This window comes from Tenrec ecaudatus, chromosome 13 (genome assembly GCF_050624435.1).
Source record: "Tenrec ecaudatus isolate mTenEca1 chromosome 13, mTenEca1.hap1, whole genome shotgun sequence".
Classification (NCBI taxonomy): Eukaryota; Metazoa; Chordata; class Mammalia; order Afrosoricida; family Tenrecidae; genus Tenrec; species Tenrec ecaudatus.
In genome coordinates this window covers 79,005,449-79,022,498 of record NC_134542.1, presented here as the reverse complement: position 1 = coordinate 79,022,498, position 17,050 = coordinate 79,005,449, and the positions used below count along the sequence as shown (strand labels likewise).

The following is a 17,050-nucleotide window of genomic DNA, read 5'->3' as shown; positions in this document are numbered from 1 at the left end:
TTTCTGCAGACTGCCCAGTCGGCTGAAGCCTCTAGCCGATCCCCTCTCGCCACAGGCACGGGACCTGGACAGCCTTACTTTCAGACAGAGATTATTGTAAACTTGAGTATGGTGGATCCAACAATGGTATAACATAATACCTGGTCAGTTGCCCTGCCTCTTGACCCAACCTGAATTTTCTCTAGGCTGGGATATTTCTCACCTGTTCCAGGAAAGAAATTTCATCTCTGGCCTTTTAAATACGGATGGCGGTCTTTTCTTTATTGAGCTTTATTTCTATTTTTATCTCTGTATTATTATTTTCCTGTCATTTTGGTTTTGATTCTCGTTGTTTCTGTTGGCTTTCCCAGTTTGTAAAGCACTGAGAGTGGATACGTAGACACCAATGGTGCAAGGGTTTAGCAGGGATGGAGCGGTGGGGGGAGGGGGGTGAGCAAACAGTGACTGCGGAGGAGGAGGGGCTCTCGGTCAAACTGAGATGATGCAGATGCAATTCTTTCTGAAGGCGATTTAACCATGGAGGTGTAGGATCTGGGGCTATTATATCAAAACAACTAAAGAAAGAGCAAGAATACCCACCAACCAGTCACTTAACATCATTCCATAGTTCAGTTTAACTTATAATTTAATAGAAAAGACTGACTTTCTAGAGGTGCTTTCTCTACTTTACACTTAAACAGTTCTTTTCTTACTCTTTCATTTACTTACACCCTATTCTGTTCTCCCTAAAGGCGCTGCACTCCTGTTCAAAGGTAACTACTTTCTTCCCTTACGCACCCTGGTATTCATACTCAGGCTCTCTATTACATTAATAAGGGTTTGTTAGTTAGCTTTGTGTTTTTGTTTTTAGCCACTCAAGGTTTAATCACACTATCTGGCAAAGACCCCCAACTTACGAATACTTTTGTCTTATTCTATTTTAATTTTGACCAATTGATTTTATAGACCGTAGGATTCTTTCTATTGTTCGGCTGCATGGAAAGGGTCACTTTCTCTCCTCATGAAGGCCCGTGTTTTCCCTGGCTCTTGGACTCCTTTGTTTTGCTGGAGTCTATTTTCAAGCAATGGCTGTGATGAGATCCATGTAAGGTAAGGCTCTGCGATCTTACAAACCTGCAACTGCTTCTTCTGCTCTCCCTGCTAATGAAAGTTTACTTGGTGGTAGAATTCTAGGTTGTAAAACAAGATTCCCTAAATCTGTTAAAGGGTTTCTTAATCTTGAAGCTGTTGCTGAAAATTCCAATCCCAATCTGATAAGCATTTGTCTTTAGAGCTTTTGTGGTTTCCTTATTGTTGATTCTGAATCTACATAATCAACAAGTGCAAAGGCCCCTCAGGTGTAATTGTGCCTAACTCCTCCAAGGAACCTCGAGGAAGACGAGGTAAATGGAACCGAGTGAGCTACAAGGAAAAGAGGTGAGAGAGATGGAGGTGAGCATGGGGGCCAGATCACAGGGGCCAGTAGAGATAGAAAGTGATGGAAAAAGCATATTAAGAGTAGGGTTACACAGCTGGTTATTATAAGTGCTGCCAATAAATTGTATACTTGTAAAAAGTTGAATTGGCAAAAGTTGTGATCGGCATGTTTTCAACAATGAAGAAAAATGAGTAGCGATGGAGGCTGCTTCTGTACTACCTACTGGTCTCTTGGTATCGTGGGACATCACAGTTAATTTGTCCAATAATTTGCTTAGTGTTTGTGTTCTTCATGTTTGTTGTATAGTTCCCGGGTCTTTAAAGCAGGCAAGCGGCTGTACAAAACAGAACAACTGCTCTCTGTTTCCCTGCTGCTGCACAAAAAGGTGGAAGACATGGAAGGCGGGGCTAATTGCCTCCAGCATCCGCACCCTCCTTTACCAGCATGTGATGGAGCTCAGTTACCAATACTGAATGTTTAGATCCATGAGTCTCTGGAAGAATCCGATCAAAAGGAAGAAATTGCTGAGCAGCATTTCATAATCTTTCTGGAGTCACCAAGGCGGAATGGACCTCTGCTATCCTGAGAGAACCTGGGACCTGAAACCAAAAATGTTTTTGAAGTCATCTACAACCAATCAATAGTTGAATTTAACTAGTAAACAATGTCTGCTTTGAGCACTGGACTCTTCTAAAGAGCCCCCTCTATGAGATAAAATGGACAGCAGCACGTGGACAGAGGAGACAGGAACTGTAGGCGATAGGGAGTTTACATTATTGGCAGAAGAACCATTCAGAAACGCAGGGTGGGGATTGTGGCACAATTCAGAGAATGTCATCAATGCCACTGAATTGTATCTGTCCAAACTGTTCAGTTGTGTACGTGTACGTGGTGTAATGGGAACAACAACAGCAACAAATAAATAAAACCAAAAAACAAAATCCCCGAGCTTTGCCTTTTACTCTGAGAAAACAGAATATAATTGGCAGGATATGAGCAGAGGTTAGACATGTCAGACTATGTATTTTTTTAAAAGTCGCTCTGTGAAGACTTGAAACATAAGCCACGGCGGACAAGGCAGAAGCAGGGAGATCAGTTAGCAGATTTCCCCAGACCTGAAAGGAGGTAATGACCGCTGGGAGGAGCGTGGCTGTTTCATAGGTGGTAAAAGTCATCAGATTCTGGGTGTCCTTATGTGCCTACATTTAAACCTTTTCTCTTTTTCCCAGTTTTAGATTTTAATTTATAAGAGGATTGTGGAAAATGTTCCTGTTGTTCTATACTCCAAAACAGTATAGGTAGAATGAAAATGGTGTGTGCCGTGAGATTTGAAAAAACTTCCTCCTTGTGCCCTTGAATTCCTTAGTTTTTAAAAATAAATCTTCCATGTTAGTGATTTATTCAGATCGTCTATCTCTGTAAATATTGGTTGTCTATGTATTTTTTAAATAATCAATTTATTAAAATTTTTTCAGCATCTTGCTTTAAGTTACATATAGTGTTATAGTTTGTAAAATCTCTATATTTGTGGCTTATTTCCTTTATTATCATCTTTATTTGTGTTTCCTCTGTCTTTGGCTTATTAGGATGACTAGTGGGTTGTCTGTTTTATTGAATCCTTCTCCCCAATGAGTAATAATAATTAAAAATAGCCCATTACCATCTAGTATATCCCAATTCCTAGTGATCTAATAGGACATAGTCAACTCCCTCTAGGGCTTCTGAGTCCACACTCTTTATGGGAGCCAGCCGACATCTTTCCCTGGAGCAGCTGGTGGCACTGAATCGCCAACCCTGTGGCTATTAGGGCAGCAACCCAGGGAATAAACAGTTCTTCAATTTCTGTTTTCAGGTCATTTATTGTTACATCTTTTAAAATCATTTCCTTCTGTCTGATTTCCTGGAATTTTCCCTTGCATTTTCCTGCTTGCTTCAGTTAAATACTTATGGTTTTATTTTCTTTTTGTTTTGATTATGCCTTGGATGAGTAATGTGGCCTTGTTCTACTAGTATTGATATGTTATAGTCTCATTGTTGCCATTTTTAAAATCTCACCCCCTGCTGTCAGTCAATTCTAATGCATACAAGCCCTACAGGACAGCATAGAATGAACGGGGCCCTGGCTGTAATGTTTAGGAAACAGACTTCCCAACTTTCTCCTCCTAAGTGGCTGATAACCTGATAAACTTTTGGTTATCCGATGAGCACTTAAATCACTGCATCAATAAGTCTCCTCTGCTCTTTTCCTACAATTCCAAAATTACAGATTTCTCCCAAGGGCTATGTATTAATGGTTTCTCTTTTTATTTCTAAATGTTTCATTTCATTTTACATTTTTGAAGTTCATTTCCAGTCATCGGTCTCCCTTGCTTTTCAAAAGTCAGCTTTAGGCCCCTTCACTTTTACAAAAGACCAACACTGGCTACCTGGCTTTGCTAATCAAAAGCAATCCGGAGAGGATTTTCTCTATGAAAGAAGAACAAAAGTGAACTCACGTTCAGTGTTTGGTTTGCAGTTAGCCAATGGCAGCCCTCATCCGGGTCAGTGAGAGTAGCGTCACCCAGCTGCTTTCCCGGAACCACACTCAGCATCTCACCAGCAAGCAGCCACGGTTTGGATGGTGAGTGTCATTTTAGGTTTTTTGTGTTATTTGGGATGATTTGGTAGATTATTTATTGGGTTTTTAAATATGTAAAAATTCACCTATAAATTAATGGTAATTATGTCTCAATTCTAGTCTCAAATTAATTTCATGAACTGTATCATTCACCACTTTGATATTATAATTTTTCCCTTGATTGATACAGAAAGAAATAAAATGAACCATGCACGTTAAAAAAAAGAACCACCGCATTGATTGTGTAGTTTAATCATCTGTTTTTTGCTTTCGTTTGAAACATAGTTTCATGATTATTAATATCCTTGCTAATTGTGCCCTTCACTAATATAAAATGTGCCTTTGTTGCTATATATTTTTTTCTTTTGCCTTGGAGTCTATTTTGACTGGTATTAATTTTACAAACCAATCTTTCTTTCTGTTTCACTTTTCTTGATATAGTTACAGATACACCTGCCATCACCTGGCAGTTTTATGAAACATTTGCTTTATGAAAAATCAACCTAGATAAGTCAACATAGTTCAACTATTCCCAAAATTCTTTATAGAACTGATACAAATGTATATGATATCTCAAAACATAGGTTTAAAATGGAAAATAAATCATATATGCAGTTATAGATTATTTTTAAAAATTGGGTGTGATAAAGCTTTAACTAAAGAAAGTTATAACAATTGTTTTGAAGGTATTTGATTATGGATTACAGAAAGATTTCTGACTCAATAAATTTTCATAAACAAAATAAAAGTTTTGTTTCAATTGCAGGATCAATTACAGAAGCATTATCATGATAGTGTTAGATGGTTGTATGCCCACTTCCCCTTAATTATTGGGTGTGATAGACAATGTTGGGGGCCTGGTAAAGTAGCAGTTACATGTTGGGTTGAGATTTGCAAGGCCAGTAGTTCAAAACCACCAGCCGTTTTGAGGGAGAAAGACTGGACATTCTATTCTTGTAAACACAGCGACAGTCTTGGAAACTCACAGGGCCAGTTCTACTTGTCCTACAGGATCTCTATGAGTCAGAATCACCCGGATGGCAGTGAGTTTGTTCGAGTTCATAGGGAATCTTACATTGCCTTCAGGATGGATCCCATCTCAAGAAAAAGAAAGCACAAATTCTTACAAATGAATCAATAGGCAGCATCATGAGAAGCAGAGCAAAGATCAAAAGTCAAGGAGTTAATTTTACTCGGATCCCAAATCAACACCCATGGAAGCAGGAGTCAAGAAATCAAGAGGTATTACTTTGGGCAAATCTGCTGCAAAAGAACTCCTTAAAGTGTTAAAATAAGGATGTCATTTTGAAAACCAAGGTGTTCCTGGCCCTGTCCATGGCATTTTCCATCCCTGGCATAGATGTGGTAGCTGGGCAATGATTAAGTAAGACCAAACAAGAAGGGATGCGTTTGTGAAAAAGATTGAACACACCTGGGGCTGCCAGAAGAATATGCAAATTTATTTTGATAGAGGTGCTGCGAGGACACTTCTTACAAATAAAGATGGGAAGCCTTGGTCTTGAGAAGAAGACCTCCAAGAGATGGATGGATAAAGGGATCGCAACAGTGGGCACAATTGAGAGGATGGTGGAGAGCCAGATAATGTTTTACTCTGTTGCACATAGGAGGGTAAGTCAAAAAAGGATTGCTACAAAATTAGAGAAGCCTCTGTTAAACAAAAATGTCAAGATATGAAGCTATTGTTTGTCAACACGTCCTCCAGCTTGGTCTATCCATTTCTGAAGGTGGTATTTGCATCTAACTGCTCCTGAAGAATTACACCCATGTTCTTAGACTTTGTCAAAAAGGTAGTTTTGTCATCAAGAGGGACTACAATCAGGTTCATGTTCAGGGTTCTGGAGAAGCCCTGGTGGAGTATGGTTACACATTAGGCTGCTAACCACAGTTCTAAACTACCAGCAGCTCTGTGGGAGAAAGATGAGGCCTCTCAATTCCTGTGAAGAGTTGGGATCTTGGAACCCCACAGGGGCAGTTCCATATTCTCCCATAAGGCTGCTATGAGTAGGAATCCACTCGATCCCTTCCTAGTCTGCCCTCCCACCTCGCCGCCCTCCCTCCCTTCTGCCCACCAAGTGTCTTTATGGTTTAAGAACAAAGGGAGTCTGAAAGGGCAACATCAAGGTTGTAGAATGGATGGACTAAGGTTTCTCAAAGAAATTCTCATAGGATATCCCATGCTACCCTTGAAGAATGAACATTATTGAGATGGGAAAAAAGAAATTGTTGATTTTTGTACACCAAAACAATTTTTGATTTTCTTAAGATTTCTTCTTAATAAGCCCCTGTGATCTTCCTATATCTTTAAAGAAAATCTATGAGTCAAAACAGACTCAACGGCACCTAACACCAATAACAAACACGTAGAAAATATGAGAAAGCCTAAGTTCTCCATTACTATGTATTAGTTATTATTTCTGACATTGTCTTACTCAGATCCCTTTTCTGCCCTTCTCTGGCCTGCGTGGTACCCTGGGAAGCTGGCCCCGCACATACTGCTTTGCCCACACTCTCTTGTTGAAAGATTCCGGTTGACATCCGCCAATTGAAGGCACAGGCAGGAGATTAAAGAGAAAGGTTGGATATTTCTTTTCACTCATTTGGCAGCTGCTGCTGCTTCTTTTTAAAATCATTTTATTGGGGGCTCATACAACTCTATTACAACCCATACATCCATCCATTGTGTCAAGCACATTTGTACATTTGTTGCCATCATCACTCTCAAAACATTTGTTTTCTGCTTGAGCCCTTGGCATCAGCTCCTCATTCACCGCCTCCCTCCCCTCTCCCCCCTCCCTCATGAACCCTTGATAATTTATTATTATGTTTTTCATATCTTACAGTGTCCAATGTCTCCCTACACCCACTTTTCTGTTGTCCATCCCCCAGGGAGGAGGTTCTATGTAGATCCTTGTAATCGGTTCTCCCTTTCTATCCCACGCCCCCTCCACTGGTCCTGAAGGGATCATCTGTCCTGGATTCCCTGTGTTTCCATTTTCTATCTGTACCAGTGTACATCTTCTGGTCTAGCCAGATTTGTCAGGTAGAATTGGGATCATGATAGTGGGTTGGTGGCGGGAGGGAGGGAGGAAGCATTTAGGAACTAGAGGAAAGTTGTATGTTTCATCATTGCTATCCTACACCCTGGCTGGCTCATCTCCTCCCCTCAACCCTTTTGTAAGGGGATGTCCAGTTATCTACAGATGGGTCTTGGGTCCCCAACCAGCACTCCCTCTCATTCACAATGATTTGATTTTTTGTTGATGCCTGATCCCTTTGACACCTCGTGACCACACAGGCTTCTTCCATGTGGACTTTGTTGCTTCTGGGTTAGATGGCTGCTTGTTTACCTTCAAGCCTTTAAGACCCCAGATGCTATATCTTTTGATAGCCGGGCACCATAAGCTTTCTTCACCACATTTGCTATGCAACCGCTTTGTTTTCAGTGATTGTGTCGGGAAGGTGAGCATCATGGAAGGCCAGGTTAATGGAACAAAGTGTTCTTGCATTGAGGGAGTACTTGAGTGGAGGCCCAATATCTATCTGCTACCTTAATACTAAGCCTATAAGTATATGCGCATAGATCTATTTCCCCATCCTCATATATAAATATATTTGCATATATACATGCCTGTATTTAGAGCTCTATAAATGCCCTTTGCCTCCACGCTCTTTCCTCTATTTCCTTTGACTTTTCTCTTGTCCCACCGTCATGCTCAGCAGCAGCTTCTTCTTAGCTAACTTCTCCTTATTGGGCTTCAGTAACACTGTTTTCTTTCTTATTGTTTTAAAAGAGTTATTGGCACTTAATCCACATATCATACAATTCAATAGTTCAATCATATCAAGAAGAATGGTACAATCATTACCAAATCAATTTCAGAACACTTTCTCCCGCCACCATGATTAAATCGCCTTTAAAATGAGCTATGTAATCACCTTCAGTTCTAGTGCCCACTCCCCCTCCCACCTTCATTGTTTACTCCAGAAATCCGTTCACACTTCCCATCTCCCTCCAGTCCCTCCAAACCCTTGCATCAATAATTATCGATATGCATCTTCTCCTGTGCTTCACAAACTGGTAAACCCAACAGCAACAATAAAGAACAAAAGCAAAATGACGTGGTAAGGATAAAAAAGTAGCAATATAAAGATAAAAATACAATGAGTAAGAAAAAGGACCACCATCGACATTTAAAAAGCCAGGGAAGAAGTTTTTGTCATGGAACAAGCAAGAGACCCTTACACTTAGAACAAATTCAGGTTGGGTCTCTAGAGGGAGTTCTATTGGCCAAGTATCAAGTTTGATCCAGCCTTCTCAGGATTACAATGATCTGTGTTTGATAGTAAGACTGTTCCAGACCTTTGCCCATGGCTAGAGGGGATCTGCCAGTGGCTTAGTCTCACTAGATACTCTGCCGATGGATTTTGGGCTTCTACTGTCCTTCACAGTCTTCCACAAATTGGATGCTCACAATTTTTGCTCTGATACTTTTCTATTCATCATACTTGAATGTGATTATGTCATCTTTGGATTAAACAAATTGGTGTGCTTCTTCCGTGAGGGCTTAGTTGACTCCTTGCTTAGATGGCTGCTTGTTTGAATACAAGCCTTTCAGACCCCACACACTGTTCTAATTGATAGCTGGGCACCATCTGCTTTCTTCACCACCCTCTGCTGTAGCACTCTTATCTTCAGTGATCCTTGCATGCAGGTGAGTATTGAGCAGGGCCATGACATAAGAACTAATTGTTCTTGGATTGGCGCTAGAATTAAGAGGGAGCCCAGAATCCATCTGCTTGTCTCTGGGATAGGCATGACTCAGGTTTACTGTGGTGGTTGTATTATGACAGATTCAAAGTCCCTAAGACCAACTACTCCAACAACAGCAACAATCCAAACTAGCAGACAATAAAGACAAGCAAACAATCAAAAACATGTAAACTAAGAGCAGGAAAACAAAAGCCCATAGGAGCAGTAAAGTAAAACCTTGTCAACTATCCTCCTAGGGTATGAGGCGGTTGGACTTGTAACATCATCAATTTTTCCAATGACACATCTCTCTGGACACTGTATAAAGAGCCATGCGAGGACAGGTCCACCGTGAGAACAGCCACCCCTGAGTGGTTGCTCCACACAGTTTCATCTCCCATTTGATTGTGCTCTGCTTACCCTAAGCATGGGGGTTGGGGCCAGTAGGATATCTATCTTCCTGGATCAGTTCTTGCAAGTTCAAATCCCTTCCCAACAGCTCAAAACCTGTCATGTCCCTGCAAGGGGGGCATCCAGGTACTAAGTATATGGTGATTCTGGGTCCCTTTTCATTGGACGCCCACCAAACCGGGGGTTCTCCACAAGGTCCAATGACCACCACTTCCACAGGTCTGGAGTGGCCACACTCTGTTTCTTCTCCCATCTGAGTGACCAGTCCTCAGTCCAAGTTGCAGGCAGTTTGAGGCAGGGCTCAGTTCATTCTGCTCAGCCTCTATGTTAAGTCCTTCTGGTGTAGCCCCTGGGTTGTGCCATGTTGGGCTCAAGGCCAGCGTACAAGGTCGTCATGGTGTTGAGTCCATGGTGTGTTCCACTGAGGGTTGGCTAGAGAGGTATTCATTGTGTCCTCCCAGGAACATACAATCTGGACCATTGCCCACCCCCCTCCGTGGTTAGCATTCCTTCCCAATGTGTGACTACTTCTCCCCATTCACCCACCACACCCATCAACAAAACTATCAGTGTCTTCTCCAAAATGTAGATGCCCCTCTCCCCTGGTCTTGGCTTGACTTCCCGGCGAGGTTTCCCTTCTGTCCTTGTGGCAGGGCAGTCAGTGTTTTGACCCAGTCTTGTATAAAATGTTGCATCGCCTCAAGTGGATGATCTCCTCCCATCTCCCCGCTTCTTGAAGGAGTGACCTCAGACAATGTGAGGTCTACTCCTTCAAGATGACTTCATGGGAGGTGCATTCAAGGGAGGAGTGTATGGTTCATGACCAGTAGGCAGCCTTCTCCCTTTTGGGTCAGAAATTGGTCTCTAAGATTTGTTTAATTGGTGTTTCTCCTTCTAGTAGTGGACTCATACAATACTTGTCTTTTTGTGATTGACTTACTTCACTCTGCCTATGGTTTCCAGGTCTTTCCATGTAATGCAGTGCTTCATGCTTTCACCACTGTGTTCTTAAGGATGCCTAGTATTCCATTGTGTATACGTACAATATTTTCTTTTTCCATTCTTTCTCTGTTGGGCATGTGAGCTGCTTCTAGTTTCTTGTGAACTGTGCTGCTATGAACATGGGAAAGCTTACCGCCACTTGTGCCATGTCTCTTATTGCCTAATAATGGTATTGCTGGATCATATGGGATTTCAATTCCCAGTTACTTTATGTATCGCCATATCATTTTCCACAGTGGCTGTCTGTATTTGAAATTCATCAGCTGTGATACGAATTCCAAACTCTCCACATCCTCTCCAGCATTTGTTGTTTTCTGGTTGTTTTTTTTTTAATTTGGGCTAGCACTGTGGGTGTAAAGTGGTATCTCACTGTACTTTTAATTTGAATCTCCCTGATGGCTAGTGGTAAAGAGCATTTTTTCACGTGTTTGTTAGCCATTTGTACTTCATTTTTGGTGAACTATCTGTTCACATCTTTTACCCATTTCTTAATTGGATCTCTTGTTATTTTCTTATTAAGTTGTTGTAGAGTTCTGTATATTTTAGTAATTAGCCCGTTGTCCAAAGTGTCATTGGTAAAAATGTTTTCTCAATCTGTGGGCTCTCATTTTGTTCTCCTGATGACGTCCTTTGATATGTTCCAGTCATCTTGTCTTCTGCTGAATGTGACTCCTAGAGTACACTTTGTAGCATATGTATGCCTGCAATAGGGCCTCTGAGTTGATGATCCCGGGAGCTTTGGGGTTTATAGTTAGGTCTTTAATCCATCTTGAGTTCATTTTTGTGCAAGAAGAAAGGTATGGGTCTTGTTTCATTTTTCTACATATGGAAATCCAATTTGTCCAACACCATTTACTGAAGAGGCTGTCTTTCTCCCATTGGATCTTTCTAGGTCCTTTGTTGCCCGTAGGCTGATGCATTTATGGCTGGGTTTTCTGTTCTGACCCATTGGTCTATGTGTCTCTCGTTGGACCAGTACCAGGCTGTTTTGACCACTGTGGCTCTGTAGTAGGTTTTTAGGTCAGGCAGTGCTCGCCCACCTACTTGGTTCTTCTTGTTAAGAAGTTCTTTGCATATCTGGGGTCTTTGCCTGCCCATTTAAAATTGGTAATTAGGTTTGCCTTTTCTTTAAATAATTTATTTGGGATTTGCATTGGTATTGCATTGTATTTTTAGATTATTTTAGGTAGTATTGTCATTTTTACAACAATAAGTCTGCCTATCCAGGAGCACGGGTTACATCTATTTATGTAGGTACTTTTTAGTTTCTTGTAGTAATGTTCTGCAGCTTTTTTTCTGGATCATTCTTTTGTTTCTTTAATTTATTCCTAATATTTCATCTTTTGTGTGGTTATTGTAAATGGTGTTGGTTTCTTAATGTCCTTTTCGTAGCATTCTTTGCTGGAACTCAGGAATCCAATGGACTTGTGGTTATTAACCTGGTATCCTGCTACCTTGCCGAGTTCCTTGCTTGATTCCAGCAGGTTTTATGTGAAGACTTTTGGGTTTTCAATCTATGGAATCATGTCATCTGCAAACAGTGAGAGTTTCACCTCTTCTTTGCCTATTTGCATTCCCTTGATGTCTTTTGTTGTCTGATGGCTGTAGCTAAAACTTCCAGCATGATGTTGAATAAGAATGGTGAAGGGCTTTGGGTCTCCACTCTGTGCTCCCCTCAATTCACAATGATATGATTTTTCTATTCTGGGTCTTTGATGCCTGATACCTGATCCCATCGACACCTCATGATCACACAGGCTGATGTGCTACTTCGATGTAGCCAATTGGACATCTCCTTACAGACAGGTCACAAGGAAGAGGCGAGCCATTCAGGACATAGTAGAGCACCAATGAAACATACAACTTTCCTCTAGTTCTTTAATGCTTCCTCCCCCTGACTATCATGGGTACCAATTCTACCTTACAAATACAGCTACACCAGAGCATATACATGGGTACAGATAAGAAATGGAAACACAGGGAGTACAGTGCAGATAAACCCTCAGGACTGATATTGAGAGTAGCAATACCAGGATAGTAAGGAGAAGGTGGAGTGGGGGGAGAGGAACAGATCATAATGATCTACATATAACCCCCTCCCAGGGGAGCGGACAACAAAAAAGTGGATGAAGGGAGACATCGGACAGTAATAGATATGGGATAATAATAATAATTTATAAATTTTCAAGGGTTCATGAGGGAGGGAGGGGAAAATGACGAGCCAAAAGCAAGGGCTCAAGTAAAAAGAAAATATTTTGAAAAAATGATGGGAACAAATGTACAAATGTGCTTGACACAATGGATATATGCATGGATTGTGATAAGAGTTGTACAAGCCCCCAATAAAATGATTAAAGGTAAAAAAAAAAAAAAAAAGAATGGTGAAAGGGGACATTCTTGTCTGGTCCCAGTTTTCAGTGGGAATGGTTCTAGCTATTCTCTATTGACGTATCACTATTTTCTTCAGTTGTGTTTTTGCACCTGGGGTCGTTTGGGGTGCTTCAGTACCCCTTGCAGTCCTCTTTAGTTCTGTTTATAACTCTGTTCATCGTCTCTTGGTTAAAGTCTGTGCAGGGGAATCTTCTGGGAGGCGTTCTCTTTCCTCCAGGCATCTTGGATAGCACAGCCTGTGCTCTTCATTATTTTGATGCTGTGCTTAGGTGTTATGGAATCAGTTCTGACTCAGCGTATCTATGTCCAACAGAACAAAACACTGCCCGGTCCTCAGCCTCAGCCAGCCTCACAACTGTTGTTATGCTTGAGCCCATTGTTGCGTGTCAAGGGTTAGTAGCCTGACAGCCAAGAGCAGGTTCATATGAGTGGGAGGGTTATTAGCAACCTCAAGCAACATTGTTCCTTAGAAAAAACTGATGAAAATGTCTTTGGCTGTGAATTTGACTCATGAGTCTGAACTCCTCATTTTCATTGCCCGTCTCTTTTACCAAGCATGAGGTCCTTTTCCAGGGGTTGGTTTCCTCTGATAACAAGTTCAAAGTACACGAGACGCAGCCTCTTCTTCATTGTAAGCAACAGAAAATATCCCAGGCCTCCTTAAGTGAAAAAGAGAGTTTTCAAGGTTATCGGAGTACACGGAATTAATGGGAGCTTTGAGAGTGGGAAAGAAGCAAGACAGGACCCGAGAGCGAGGTCAAAGGAGCCATGGTAGAAGTCACACTGGAGGGATAATCTAGTTCATGTGCTTCTGCCCTCGTCAGAATCTTGAACCCTCACAAAACAATTGTATCCTTGACTCAGCATTCAAAGTCCAAGGAGAGGCCAGTCATGTGCCTGCTTCCCGACTCTGATGGGCGAGAGAGGGGGCATCTGTATCCTTTGGCTTCTGAGATAGAGGGCATCCAAGACAGCACATCCTGGGAGGCTCTTTATAGGAAAACTGGGAGAATAAGAAGGTGTGTGTGTGTGTGTGTGTGTGTGTGTGTGTGTGTGACTATGAAGCAGACAAAAATGACCAAAGCCCACTGTAGATATTATTTTTAATGGTATCTTAATATTGAATACATATTATTGTGTTGATGCCTATTGTATCTACCTTTTAGACTTACAGGGTGATGAGGTTAAATGACTTCTTTTAATTATGCAATTACTTGCTCATTTATTTTTTTATCTCTTTTTCTGTGTGTGGTATTAAACAGACGTCCTTGCTTAAACTATGCAGGATTCCCTCCTCAGATTTCATCTGTGTCAACGTTGTACATGTCTTAAGTGGAAATAAAATAACTGTGGGCATTGCCTGGAGTTCAGACTAATGAATCCGACTCACATACAAATGTGTGATCAGTTTTTGCTAAGGAATACTATTGTCTGAAGGTGTCGGTAATGCTCACACATGAATTTGTCCTTGGGTATCAGAATACTAAGACCACACTGAAAATCAATGTTCATTCAAGAATTGGCAACTAAAAATGCAGCTTGTTCTGAACTCTGAGCATTGTGCAGGGAAGGGAAAGAGAATGACTTGTGGTCTGAGGAATATGCTTTGACAGCCCCAATCCAAAACACGTTCAGAAATTTCCTCAGGGGCTTAAATGCGACCTTAGTAGAGAAGGGAAAGTAATTTTTGCCCTGTGAGGACAGGGTGAAAACACTGCTTGGTTAGGTATACAGACTCCAGTTAAGGTGAAACGAGTTTTTCAAAAGTTTTTTTTTACCAGATGAATGCTTTGAAGTTTGGGGATTTCAGCTCAAAACACTGAATCTCAGCACTAAACATTGAGCTACTGAGAGCAGATATCACATGGTGGTACCTGCTAATCAGTCTCCAAGAACCAGGAGACGGTCCAGCTATTGTGAAGGGGAGTGCTGGCTCCGTCACTCACAGCTACACAGTGCCATTAGAATGACTGCCCAGAGTGCCCCCTGGAAGCTGGCTCGGGAGCCGGCCCACAGGGTATAATTCTAAGATCCTTCCCCTCGAAATAAAGGTCTTGAGTTGTCAGCGCAGCTAGAAGTCTCCATCCCGAGTGAAGTATGAAGGCAGGAGTAGGGGAGGTCTTGTGCTTTCACCCCCTAATTCTTTCCTTGAAAGGAGGCACTGCGAGAAACGCTACTACCTCCCTCCCCTTTGCTATTTACTGGGCTTAGAAGGAAATTACCAGATGTATTTGAAATACCAAAAGAAAATCTGAAGTCTGTGTTGAAAATTTAACACATGTACGAGAAATTATTGAGTTCACTGTAAATCTTGAAACACATTTCTGCAACATACCTTTAAAGGTAATACAGTCTGAGCATCATTATGCACAGAGTTCAATTTAGGGGACAGAATGGGACCTAATACTGGTAAAATTAGAAATGAGTTTAGGGAAGTTTAAAAAGTTTTATTTCAGTTTGAAAATGAAAGATGATATGAATTCTGCCTTTTCTGGATCTTTAAAAGAAGTATTAACTCAAACACATGAAGAGAAAGCGTGATCTTGGAAGTAGTTCTGACTTAGAAAATCTAAATCCATGCTCTTTCAGAACTGACGACCTTCAAGGATCCTTTCTTCTCCAAAGACTCTTTGAGCATATTTGGGGACTTATCTCTTAGGGCTGGCTTGCTTTCCCTACCAGACATAGATGTCCCCAGTTAATTCAGGCCACCAGCTCCGGGCGAAGAGTTTTTCCCTCTTGCCTGCTCTGAGGGGAGGTTCTTGTCTCTTTTCATCTTTCATCCCTCCAGTCTTTGATGATCATGCGGAGGGGCATGTATCTTCTCCCGTTTCTTATTGCTTGTTTCTGTGGCTCCTCTGACCCTTTAGATCTCAACAAGTGATGGCCTTAGTAAGACGGTCGCTACCCAGTGAACTGGGGAGGCTGTACAAGGCAGCGATTGTGGTTAGATTGAGCAGCCACCACCCAAGCCATCTCCCTGCAGGGACAGCAGCTGCAGTAATGGCACCCGTAGTAGCAGTAGCAGGAAGAAGAGTTGGCGGCCAAGGCCAGAGAAGTTGTGAGGTTTCAATGAAGGACTGATGTAGGAGCCAGGACTCACTCATGTATTCCTGTGCAGTGGTCCAGCACAGCGGGCTGATATTGATCCAGCGGTGCAGAAGGAGCTGGCCCGACTCCGGTGGCCCAGGTCGTTTACAGTGAACAATTCCGGGATCCTTACGATAGTTTCCGGGCTATTGTGCAGCATGGTAAAAGAAGGGAACAGCTTTAAGACTAACTGGAAATGCTACGGAGATAAATGCAGCCAATCTCACAGTATGGCTTATTTGAGAGTTCTTTTAAAGCGACTTCAAAAGGACTTACATGAGGAGATGACTATATCTTTACAATAATCGAGGAACAGCCCATGATTCTGTTTGGCATCATCGGCGACTTTTAGTGGAATGATGGAAAGATCCATCTCCCGTCTGAAGTTTACTTGATACTTTTAATCAGGATGCAAAGAATCACCACACACGGCAGCAGAAACAGTAGACTAGTCACAAATGCAAACGTTGGGAATAACGGACTGCAGTATGTGGGCCAATTTCTCAAAGAAGAACTGAGAATGAACTCTATTTGGAATCAAAGATATTCTGTGGTTTCTAATACAACTGGCTAGCAGGATCCTGTCACATTGAAGAGAGCTCAGTGCACTCCGGAAATGAGCAAACTAGGACCAAATCATGAAGGCGCATGGAGCTATTTGAAAGGAATTTGTAGGATTCTGAGTATTTCAAACATCCCAATCTGTTTAATCAATTACTTGATTTATAACCAAATTACAGTTTCCCTTACCTTCTTGCCATACTTGTGGTTATCTATGGGAACCTCCTAGTGCGACAAGGAGGACCTTTCAAATAAGCCCTGAGAGTTGTGTGACATCCTCGCCATAGAAAAGCATAGGATGGGTGTCAGAAAGGAACACTGGGGCTATATTGGGAGATCCCGTCAAAGCAAATGCAGCCTAGAAAGTGACGGACCAACAAAGGGGCTTCATAACACCGCCCAGAAGAACTCAAAGGGATGCTTGGACTTTTTTTAAGGGCCTCTGAAAGAAGTTTAAAGACAGAGTGAACATGCTCTTGAACTGTGTTGGGAAATTAAAAAATAATATCCCCTTTGCACCATAGAAATATTGCTTGGGTGCTGTTGCTATTTAGACCAGCTTTAAGGAATCCGCTTCTTTTCAAAGCAGAATAATTGGAGAGAAGGGAGTCCCACAGAGGAATTTTTAGTCTTTCCAACATTTAATTTAATGTGTGAGCACCATTTCTTACCCAAACAATGGTATGTGGGTCTGGATGTGTCCCAGTAAAGATAGCAGGTAATCGGTACGTGATGAATGTGAAGTCACTTCAGTAGGCTCTTAAATAGGTAGATTCAATAAGCAGGAACG

At 41.7% G+C, this 17,050-nt stretch overlaps 1 pseudogene; it reads left to right on the top strand.

The window, feature by feature from the left end:
* The first annotated feature begins 3,939 nt into the window (after nucleotides 1-3,939).
* LOC142424016 (protein farnesyltransferase/geranylgeranyltransferase type-1 subunit alpha pseudogene) lies at nucleotides 3,940-16,696 on the top strand (annotated as a pseudogene).
* The last annotated feature ends 354 nt before the right edge of the window (nucleotides 16,697-17,050 follow it).